Consider the following 12,831-nt stretch of genomic DNA (forward strand, 5'->3'; position numbering starts at 1 on the left):
GGCATTTTTTCCCTCTTTAGGAGGTTTTTTCCCCCGTGCATTGTATATACGCCCATCACTCTAGGGCTATCTATCTTTCCATTGCACACTAAGAAACACACTCTCTATTGTGTGCCTTGAGCTTCCTTCGTCTTCTCCAAGTTGTGTGTGTTTCTCTGCAACCCTAATTCCAACAAAAGTGAGACTTAAGCCAGATTCTCTAAATCAGAGTCTGCGGACACAAAACAGTTGATAAACTTGATCAGATTTTGTCCAAACTTGTTGAAACTTGTCCAGGGACTTTAACAAGTTGTATACTTGCCAAACCATCAAAAAAGTGCAAATTGGTAAATGTTCACTCAATATCCAGGTTGCAGATTAAACCTTTGATTTTTTTCTAAAGTAGAATCTGAAAGTCAAATTTTGACTCCCATAGCTCAATTTGAAGTGAAACACATAGACCAACCACGAGAGTTAGCAAAAACTCTACGGTCTTTATAGAAGAATAACTAACTTGATCAAAGTGGTACAGGAATCAGGTTGCAGACGAGGAATCAATGGCCTGAAAGATAGTTGCAATCGAATCAAGTGGGAATTGACAACAAGTCAATCCAAAGGTGAGTACTCTACTCGTGGCTTCATAAGTCTATATGAACCTTAGATATGGTCGTGTACTAGGAAATCACGGTATACTCGAAAAAACCTCCAGTAGAGTATCTACCAAAGAAAGAGTGAATCAAGGCAAATCCTTGCACATAATTCTTGAAGAAGTCTTAGACACTTTTTTAGATTCAACATCCAAAATGTCTTCTTACTCGACTCACTAGTCGAAAATCGGAACGACAATGCATTATAAGCATATACTCTCATTTTACAAGACTAACCGCCATGGAGCCCAGGTTTACTTGGACCCTAACGAAGAGTATGCTATGTGCATTGATGACCATGGTATTGAGTTCGAAGAAGAGATTAGGTCAAACAAACAAGGAAAAATGTACATGGACAAAAATGGAACTCAATATGTATAAGTCAAAAACCCTGATGTGGTAGACAAATGGGGGTTAGAAGTAAACACCATAATCCTAGATATTTCAGCAAAAGAAGGACCACCAACTTTATAATTCAAGGGATACAATCAAATAGATTTGAAGCCTTTGAAACGGCTTAGTAGAGATAAACCTAGGATCGGAGTCTATTGTTGGGAAGATAGAAACATAAAAGATCTTCTGTGGACTTTGCATGCCAAACCACGACAACTAACGGCCATGAAGATCATCTATATCTTCAAGATCAAGGATCAGGGAGTAGGCGACCTACCAACCTACATGTTTAGGGATGGTTATAATAACAACTTTGTTATGAAGACGAAGACTCCTAAGGAGGTAGAACAAATCAAATACCAAGGGTATTCCATACGAGATTAGATATGGGGACAAGGACCAGAAACAATTCCAAGAGATGAATACCATGAGAGATCAACTGAGAGTAATGTGAAGAAGCCAGAAACCACCTCATCATGTAGAAAATCAGGTGACACTAAGGCCAGTCCAGGGCTACATGAGTCACTATTTTCAACAGACTGGTTTGAAGGACTCGAAACAAGACAAGCTGCCAGAAGTTTGGGAGTTGAACCAAATAGACGTGTCAGACCAGCTGATTTTCAAAAATGGGTTAGAAAATATAGTGGATCAGGGGATCCATACGACCAATTAACAAGCTTTAAGCAAGTGCTAAGAGCAGAACGTATATTCGATTTCCATACTCAATTCGAGGGGTTTGAAATGACATTAGAAGGAAAAGCATTGACATGGTTCCAAAAAATTCCAACAAGGTCAATCATGGACTTGAAAACATTAGCTCAAGGATTTGTAGCTACTTGTTCCAAAACAGGGATCAAACATAGTACGGTAGCTCAAGTCCAGAGCTTTAAATTGAAACATGGTGAGTTTGTTAGGGATTGTGAAACTCGAATGAAACAATACATTGTCAGATGCCCAGGGCTAGAGATACCTGCAGAAGAACGACTTGTATCCTTGTTTCTAGAGGGACTGCTAAACAAATAACTTCATGCCATACTCTATAGTAAAAAGCATACAGCCCTAGAAGAGTGTGTGTAAGATGCTATTGACTTAGGAGACAATTGTGATATTTTCAATGAAGAAGATGTCCCTAAGGATAACCAAAGTGATAAAACAACATCTACTAAACCAGCACAAGTGGGAACGGCTGCTGCAGCACCACTTTCAGCCATAGAAGACATGCTCAAAAGGATGAACGACATGATGAACGACATGATGAACAACATGCAAAAAGCACCTATGAGGGGACCAAGACAAGGGATACCTCAACAGCGACAACCAAGTAGGCCACAAAAATGGTGTGCAATGGACCAACCATAAGACCCACGAGTGCTATTGTAGACCAAAGTATGATGGGAATGTTCAGTACGTGCCTATGAGGCCACAAGGACAACCCATGTATAGATATCAGCCTAATATGTCCCAAGCTCAAAGACCACCAATGGGTATGGAAAGAACTCAACCTGTGTTGGGAGAACAACCTCCATATCCAGGACATAATGTAGTGCCTGTAAAGTACATGAACTTTGAAGGAGTGTTAACCCTCATGCACATTCCTATCATCTACAACGGACGTTGTATTATTTACTTGGTAGAGTCAGGTACCAGGCTTTTCAGTCCAATAGGAAAAGGGTAAGAGTGATCGCTGATGAGAGGCGCACTCTAACTGGAACATTCAAGGGATTAGTTGGCTAAGCATGGGTGCCCAAGTGTCAGTCCAATAGGAAAAGGGTAAGAGTGATCGCTGATGAGAGGCGCACTCTAACTGGAACATTCAAGGGATTAGTTGGCTAAGCATGGGTGCCCAAGTGTGAATGGAGCGAGCTCATATAAAAGTCAACTAAACCTAAAAGTCACTCATTCTCTCATTTGTGCAATTGAAGAGTGCTCTTGCTCCATCTCCATCTTCTTCTTCTTCATATCCTTTTGTGTGTGTGCATGTGTGTGAGAGAGAGAGAGAGAGAGTCACTAGTTTAGGATTGTTGTGTGATTGGAGCCATTTGTGGCTCACACACGGGTGTATCGGCAAGTTCCTTGCATTGACACGTGCGACATACGCGAACATTTTTGGCGTTGTTTCCAGGGAATGCCATACACTAAGCTTGAATGGCACTCTATGCTTCTTTTGTGGTGCAATTTCAATTGTAGGAAAGGTAAGGAAGGCGGGTGTGTGTGTTGAGAAGAAGGATTTTGTGTTACTGTGTATTTTTTTTGTTAATGGAGTTTTCAAAGGTACTGTGTTTTTCTCTGTGTAAGGTGTTAGTTCTGTGTAATGTAATGTACAGTAAGTAGGAAGTAGATCTGTGAGAGCTAATAGAGTGTGTTAGTGTGTAATAGTAGGTGTATTAGTTGGAAGTAGGTAGGTAGAGTGTGTGTGTGTGTGTGCTCTCGCGTAGGCCGCGGCGACCTTATCCTTATTCAAAAAAAATTAAAATTTAAAAAACAAATTAATAAATAAATAAATTTTAAAGGTAGGACCGGGATCGCGAATATCTCCCAGACCCAAGCCCAGACCCAAGCCCAAGCTCACGCTCAGGCTTAGGCATCTATCGCCCTTTAAAATTACGAATTTTAGCTTCACACGAAGCTAAAAATCAATTTTTTGAGGACCAACGGAGCTTCAACTGACCGAACGTTGCATTGTAGAGCACACCGCGACCCTTTGAGTGATACGCTCATTTTGAGCTATCACACACTTTAATCAAAAAAATTGATCATTCGAAAATATTAAAAAACATTAAAAAACGAGTGAAAATGGACACCTAGAAAAGTAAGCGGTTAACCTTTGAGGTTATTCGCCGACGCTTGTAGGTTGTCAAAGGCACATGCATCTGCGCTCTGGTCATGTGCTAGCGATGAAGCAAATAGAGAGAATTTTGACTTATGCGCGTTCTCAATATCCACCTACCTTAGGTTCCGGACCCTCGGCGGGGACCCAAGGTAGTACAAACCAAGACCGGAACATAGCGGCTAGTGACTCTTCCTATGACTACGACGTCATGGAGGGTTTCCCAATGCCTGATCCTGATAGCTCAAGCCAGGACATGCATGCCATGGGTCCACGGTGCGGGCCGAGCGTGCTTAGCCGCTTGAAGGAAACCTTTAGTAGAGCCACTCGCTCCGAACATGGAGCTAATGATGTAAATGAGGGGGGTGGGGAAGTAAATTCTCCATTCATGACCAAAGTAGACCCTATACCCTTAGAGAATGTGCAAGTGAATACTTCATTCACTGCACCTCCTGACTCTTCAGAGCTATTCCTCTCCGAGGTCATATTACCCGATGGTAGAAGCCTTGCCGAAGTGCAAGAGGTTGAGCGATATATCCTTGCAGCAAGGGAAAAGGAAATCGAGAGCTTACGCAAGGCGGAGCAACGAAGAGAGTTAAAAGCAAAAGCCCCTATGTCAATATCCTTGCTAAGAGAGCAATCGAGTGCTCCTGACTTAGCAACCGCTAAGGTCCAACCTTTAGAAAGCCACATTGCATCTGGTTCAAAGGACACCCCTAGCACCTCAATCCTAGATAGAGCGTTCTTAAATGAGAACTGGGAGTATGAACTACAAACGAAAACTCTGACCGACCTATACACAGGTCACACCTATCACGTGGGTTGGTTAGATGTCCTACAATCCACAATGGGTGCTACTAGTGTGGAGGATCAACAACAAAGAGTTTGTGAGGTCATCCATAGGGTCATTGAGTTAGAGAGACAGAACAAGGCGACCAACATGCCTTCAACGAGTCTCGTGAGATTCTTGGATACAGGAAAGGCTAAACAACCGACCTTATTTCAAATGGAGACTCCCTCGGTAAGTCCAATGGATCCTCCATATGTTATTTCGCAAGGGGTCTCAGTGCAATCTGAGCCCACAAGTGATAGCTTTACCTTTCCAAGTCTAGCTCATCTTTCCCTTGATAACACCACGGCTACCATGCCTACCCCAATGATGGGCATACCGAGAAATACGTCATGGACCTCATTTGTTAGTAAAGCACTACTACATGGTATCTCAATGCCTGCAATAGTACCTACAAGTGTGTACCAATCGTATGCACCTATGGATCATCACACTCATGTAGTCCCTACCCCTACCATTGTTTCAACTACCTGTGCTCCACAACCACAACACCCAAGCTCTTATTTCCATGGGACAATACCGGCTAGCATTAGTATGTCACATCCAACGTCTGCTATGCCTACGGCCACACCTATGAACTATGGACCTCCACATGGCACAACCCCATACCAAATGTGGAACCCAAGGGCTTCCTATGCACCAAGCCCAATGCCAATACCTACTCCACATGTAGTCTCTGGAGCACCTTCACCCATGGGGCCTGCTCACTTAGGTGACTTGGCAACATTTGCTCAAGCTATTGGTCAATCTATTGCTGAGAATATGCGTAACACACCTGATAGAGAGCCTAGAAGTAAGGCAGTACAAATAGCCAAGCTCACACAAAAATTTAGTGGAGACGGGGATGTGAGAAATCATATCAAAGTGTTTGAACAAATATGCGATTCTCTAGGAGAAAACAATGACCTGCATAAGAGTAATTCTTTAAGCCTAACCTTAAGTGGAAAGGCTGGGGATTGGTATAGAACCCTAAAGGTGGAAGAAAAAACGATTTACCCTACTCTTACGAGACTGTTCATGAAATAATACATTCGAGAGGGAGTGCTTTGGGGTGTAGCCTCTCAGCTCTAGAAAGCCCAACGAGAGGAAGAAGAGTCGGTGGGAGACTTTATTAGTCACTTGAAGCATTTGAATTCTCGTTGTAATCCAAATGAGCGCTTCAACAATAATCAATTGCTTGATAGATTTATTAGGGGATTACGACATGAGGATATCTACAATGGCCTAGTCATTAGAGGTATCACCACTTGGGAAGCAGTCACCACCAATGCGATCCAATTGGAGGATAATTTAATGATTCAAGGAGAAAGAGTGTCTTTTGAGTTTAAATCTATTAGATCGCAAGTATCAAGGCATCAGCCAATGACCCTAAAGCCTATTGCTAAGGAGCCAAAGATATCTAAGATGACTTTAGCATATCTCACCAAGGCTATTCAAGAGAGTCTTAGAGACAATCATGCTCCGCAAAATAATCATATGTATCCAAGAAGGGAGCAACAATGGTGCTCAGTATGCTATGGACCGCATAGTACCAGTGAATTCCCTACTCTTAGAGTAAAAATCAATGGGAACTGCAATGCCGGTGGGAGGTATGGTCATCAAGCTAAGGATTGCATAGTATTTAAGTGCGCGATGGCCAATAGAACAACCTTAGCATGGACAGACACACCTCGAGTGTTTGCATTGATTCCGGACCCACCTCTTGAACAAACAGCACAACACATGGTCCCTAGGGCCCAAAATGTTGTTCAAACAACACCCTTACCACCTCCAGTGCTAGGACCGCAACCACCACATCCGAGAATCACTTATGTGAATCAAGTGGGTTGTGAGTCATCTATTGCTTGTTTGGAAGGCTGTGAGGAAGATATAGATCCTAATATTTCCTATGGGATGTCCACAATACTACATGGAGGACTATTGGGGACAAGTCAAACCTATATATCAAGTAGCTGCTCTTGCCGTAAGAGGTCAAAATATCAATTACACTACTAAGAGACCACCTCTTCAATGCTATGAGTGTGGAGGTCTGCATCGTGTAGCCGAGTGTCCTATTAGGCTACAAAAGAACGCCACAAGCGAGCATGTCTAGAATGCCGTTACTTATGTGTAATCGATGTGGCATAGATGGCATTTGATTGCCCAATGTCCAAATAATCCAAATGCACCAAAGATCACGCCATTAAACTTGATTGAAGTTACCGAGGAGCCATCACAAAGTACACGTGTGGTACCAGTAAACATACTCACACGATCGATGCTCCAAAAACAAAATTATATTCTTGAGGAAAGAGACACGGCATCAATTGCCCAATCTCAGAAAAAGAAGAAAACACGAAGGAAGAGATTGCAAAAATCAGCGAAGTCGGACCCTAGTTCAAAGACCAACATAGGGACTAGTGAAGACCCCATATATATGAACGACGTTGAAGAGGATTCTGATTCAGGTGAAACCATGGAGACCAAAACGACCACTAAGATAGAAACCAACAAGGAAGATCTTCATGAGCCACAATGGCTAGGATCCAAGAAGAAGATAGGAACTTATCCAAACCATACAAAGGAGATTGAGCGAGTCATGCAATTAAGGAGTTTTGTAGAAGATACCCAAAGGGATCTAGAACCAGCACCTAGGTATATCCAAATTACATACATCGTCTTCCCTACGCAACAACAACCTCACAAAGTCCATAGACCCTTAGCCATACCTAGTGTCATCCAAGAAGAAAGTGACTTAAAGTCATGGGAAAGTGGGCGTACTCACTTCTTGATGGAAAGAATGTTTACAGAGGGACTACTTGATCCGATCGAAGAAATGGAAGTCCCATCTTCCCCACGTCAAGGGACTGAAGTCAAAAGGTGCCGTTAGACATTGCCAAATTGATGGATTTCATGTCTTCAGAAGTTAGAACCACCATCATGTCCAAACTATATAAAGACCCTGAGCTAGTCTCAGCTCTTCGAGCCTTCCTCAATGGAGAACTGAAGTTTGGGCTACCACAATTTGCATAGATGGATGGAGCTGGGGAGATGCCAAAAGAGGAGGAACACTTAGATTCACAACCCAACCTAGATGAGAACCTTGTTATAGAAATACCTATTAACAAGTTGGGACAATACTTTGAGGGTGATGAATCCAATGCGACCATACCAATTACTACTAAGGGATTAACTGTGAAGGGAATCCTTGATGGTGGTGCTGGGGTTAGCATTGTGACTAAAGATTGCTGGGAAACTATGGGAAGACCTCACCTTGCGACCACAACCATAGTAGTGAATATGGCCAATGGGTCTATTGTTAAACCTATTGGGATGCTAGAAGATCTCACGATCAAGGTCTTTGGACATAAAATAAGAGTTACCTTCATTGTTATGGATTTCTCCAAGCACACTATGGCATCAGAGATAATCTTAGGATGTCCTTTCATGAGGGAAGCAAAAATGGTGCATGATTGGTCTAAAAACCATGTCTACTTGCAGTTCCAAGATTCTGTCATTCGAGTGGATCTTGTAACTGGTCAAGCACATCCTCTAGGAAACAGGTTTATAATTGATCATAGATCTGACACCACAGTTCACTCGGCCCCATTGTAGTATTGTTACACGTGTAAAGCGGACACTAATGTTGGGGAAGATTCTCCTTATATGGATGTACTACCTGGGATGACTGAGTCAGACAATCTGGATTGGGTCCACCTAGCAGCAACCATATACACTTGGGGAAATAGGGGGACGGCCTGGGTAACACCTAAGGGGGATGAAATGCCCGTACCCTTAAATATGCTACAAGCAATGCATATAGCTTTTGACAAGACTCATCCTAATATAACAAAGAAAACATACAAGTGGGTCCCTAAAGCATCTTTAGCGACCATAACTAGTGCTAAAAAAACAGAAGCCTTGTAAGAAACGTCCCACTCGCTCCAAGAAATGTAAGGAAACGTGGCGTTGGATTCCTAAAAAACTATTGGAAGCCCAAGGCTACTATGATAGAAATGATTAAATTTGGGTGCCAAAACATAGATTGTGTTCTTACCTATCACCTAACCCATGTGAGACCAATCTTATGGCTCCAAAATGAATTGATGATCACGGAAAGAAAAAAATCGCAGAATGCTACACACTCGCTTCAGAGCTAGTTTGGGTACCGAAGAAAGAACGATTTGTTCCATCTAGCTCAGGAACGGGGGAGTCCCATGAAGCTTCTAGCTTCTCATATAATGCTTCCATAGAGGTAAAATATTCTCTATAGCCTCCACCTACAATAGTGGACCTCCATGAAGCTACAAAGCAATCCACACCTCCCAGTGTTCAAGAATCACCTGATGAACCACTTCAAGTTCGATCATGGGAGAGTACCTTACCACCCATGCAACTCCACGAGGCACCTAAGGTAATAGAAAAATACTGGAAAAAATCCTCACCTATTACCAACTGGAACAATTGGTTTCAAAGGGTGACGAGCACATTTCAAACGGTATGATCTACCCAAGGAAGGGGGGAGTGTTTGCTGACATCCATCATTCACTTATTTCCCTCTCAACCTTCCTCCGTGACCTCTCAATCTCCAATCTTAGGGAATGTATATATAAAGCCTTATACTCACAAAAAACAAAAATAATAAAGAGCAAGAGCATTTAGCAAATGAGTATGAACAATAAAAGTCAAAACATTGACCCAGACCTACACATTCACATCTAGTACACTGAAACAAAAATCTATGTCATAAAACACCTATGATCCTCATCACTCAAGTGATGGAGAGTAGGTAGGATTAGTACAAAAGGAGTGTTTCTGTTTTAGAGTTTAGTGATTAGCAAAGTTCTTTCTTCTAGTTGATGTGCCTCCTAGAGGTATTCTTTGTGTTTCCTACTGTGTACAGGAACGTGTTGCTGTTGTTAGAATTTGGACCTTCATGGAATCTTTCTCTCATTCACACTTCAAATCAAGCGCGACCATCAACACAAACAGGTGTTTCTTGTCCATTATCATTGCCCCTTATCTTTTTGCATCCATGTTTGTCTGCTTTAATTTGATTGGTAGCATAATATTCAACACTTTTGCTTAGTATCAAGCATTAAATTCAATGTAATTTTTTGTCATAATCACTTGTCTAGGTTCAAAAATCAAGCAGTCCGACTAAGCTAGTTTGACCAAGCTAGGTGTTACATATCTTCTCTTAATACCATGGGGAATGCCTTCCTAATAATCAATGGTTACTTAGGTTCTTAATCCGATTTAGGCAGCATTGTGTGAAATGTACTAGGGCTTTCTAGTGGGCTTAGTCCCTATTGACCTTTAGCTTAAGTGTTATAAAGGGAGTTTAGTAGTGTGATGAGCCTGGGGAGGGTAACAGTGTTATATGACCCCCCAAAGTTACAAAATTAAAATGTTGAAAACGAACAAACAAAAAATCAAAGTGACACAATGTAAAATCTTAAGCTGTGAGAAACCTCATCTTGATTTGGTACTCCACTCACATGTATCGCCTATGGTACTAGAGCCCTAGAGGTTCCCAGTGTTGGTGCTTTTCCTTGAAAAGCAAAAAACCCAAGGCATACAAAATAAGCACACACATCAAAGTTGAAACAATGTGAAAAGACTTTTGGGGGGTCAAAGAAAAGGTAATCAGTCAGGCGATGATTTCATGAGAAATTCATTTTATCGTAGCTTAACTACAAGGTCTTCTAGGTATAGTCTCTAGTCAGCCCTTGAACATGAAATACTTGGCTCTCGCGATTAAACAACTTAATTGACCAGAGAAAATTAAGAAGATTATCCATGGTATTAATAGTCGATCTTTAGTGCCTTTCGACCATTAAATTAGCAACCCTAGACTTGTTTAATTCTTTTCCCTTTACATTTGTTTATGAGTTTGATTATATTGCAATTTAATGTTTATTTCTGACAAAATGGTTTAGAAATCTGCTACCAATCAATTTCTCTGCCTAAAACTGCATATGATTTTTAATTGTATATGAGAATGCAATTACTGTGCCAATGTTGTTTGATTTTGCAGTGATTGAAGAAGGCTAAGGACATTCATCTCAAATGCTCTTCCACCTTGACGAACGAGCGCAAGAAGAGAAGAAATGAAGAGAAAAGCTATGGCCTCCCACCAAGAAGAGCCCACACAGAAAGAAGATTGCTTTGAAAGAGAGAAACATGCCTACCAGTGTAGCCGACAAGCACGAGGGAAGGACCCAGAGAAATGGGTGCCGAGCAGACTTAAAGGCCCAAGAACGAAGCATCACACAAGAAAGGAAGCTGAAGAATAGTTGGAAAAAATGTACCAAGAATCAGAGGCCCTAAAGCTGAAGGAAGCTAGAACAAGAGGCTACACTGCACAAGAGGCCATTGCTACACAAGAGCAGTGGAATTGGAGCTGATCTCTTGAGGCAGCTAATTCCAGTGTTGAAAGATTTCAACTACTACTAGTATGGGAAGATTTCAAACAGTAGACTGAACAGGAATCCGAGACTAAACTGGAATGTGGATACTAAAATAAGAATCAGACTTAGGTACTGGAATTAAGAATCAAATTCAGATTCAAATTTAGAAGACTGGACGAGAAGTAAGTATAACTGAAATATATGCCATGATTGGGGTTACAGATCAAGATTACAGCAAATATGATTACAGAGAGAAAGTACAGCCGACAATACTGTCAATGACAATTATAGCCAGAGCGCTAACCCAAGTGATAACAATTTTCAACCTGATTACAATGTAATGGGCCCTATTTATACACTTCGGGTTTACTGTAGTAATTACCATAGTAATTACTAAGTAGTTCACTGCCCATCTTCTAAGAAGACGTTCCCACATAGTGACTTTCCAGCCGTCTACATCCTTCCGTTCTTTCTTGAATTTTGGCAAGATTCCAAAATTTCTGAAAAAATCCCATGTCTAAATCTGATGTGAGACTGAAAAATCCATCGTCTGGTTCTGATGTTGGGATACAGCGCTGGAAAGAATCTTGGTAGCTCGGTTTCTCTTGCTGGAATAGCATACAAGAGAACTGGAGAATCAGGCACAAATTCTAAGAAATTGAGAAAAGCCTGGTTCTCCTGCTGCATCATCTTTCTAGTGATTCTCACTAGCTGGAACAATGTTCAGAGAGCAGTTGCCTGTGCTCCGACTGTCATTCTTGTTTGAGATCCTCTACTAGTGGCTGTCTGGTCCTCAAGAATGGCTTTGACTCTCTGATCCAAAACACCTCTGGCAGTTTGCATTTGCACCAAAACTTCCTTGAGTTGTACCCGAACATCCTTCATACAGCGGTAAGTTGGTTTGTTAGCCAGCAGAAGTTCCAGTTCTAGGGCTAGGGAGCGACAATCTGCAGTAGACTGCCTTTCCGAGCACAAGTTTACCACTCTCTCATCAGCATTGAGTATCCATTCAGGAACTCGTTCCAGCAGCTGGACTGTACTGGGATGCGTAGGTAGTCGGCAAGCTTTTTTATCATGGAAAGGTGTTGATTTCCAATGTTCTACCATTTCCCTGGCTCCCACATATAGCCTTTGAAATCTTTCCAAGTCAGTCAAGAGATCATCATCCTCCATATACTTTCTGGTGATGGAGGCCTATTGATGTCTCAATTGCCTATTCAGAGTAATGAGCTGCAGTGAATGCTGATGATCAGAAACTGGTCCCTCATCCTGTACTTTCATTTTCCCTTTAGTATATCTGCTGAAATGGGACTCATCAGTTGGCTGATTCCCAGTGGAACTGGGCTGCTGCTCTTCAATCTGTTGGTCACCCGACTGGTGCTCTTGGTCCTGTCCTTCGTGTTGGCCCTCATTCTGATCTGGATGGTCTGGTTGTGACTGGCCTCCTTCATTTGGCCCTGTCCCGCCAGTACCAGGTCCTGGAGGTGGAGATGGTGGTGGGGCATCATCATCATCCTTTGTATGCCCAGCTTCTTGATCATCCTCCTTCTGATTAGCTTCATCTTCTTCGTCTTCTTCTTCCTCATCCGGAGAATTCTGATGTTCAATATAATCCATTATAGCTTGGTTCATCAGAGCATTATTGTACTCACTCACCTTGTCCTACAAATCGCTCTGCATACTTTCCATCAAGGATTTTAAATTGTCTAAATTGAAAACAGCATTGCCTGATGGATTTAAAAT

This window comes from Adiantum capillus-veneris, chromosome 17 (assembly GCF_014529385.1).
Source record: "Adiantum capillus-veneris isolate H3 chromosome 17, ASM1452938v2, whole genome shotgun sequence".
NCBI lineage: Eukaryota > Viridiplantae > Streptophyta > Polypodiopsida > Polypodiales > Pteridaceae > Adiantum > Adiantum capillus-veneris.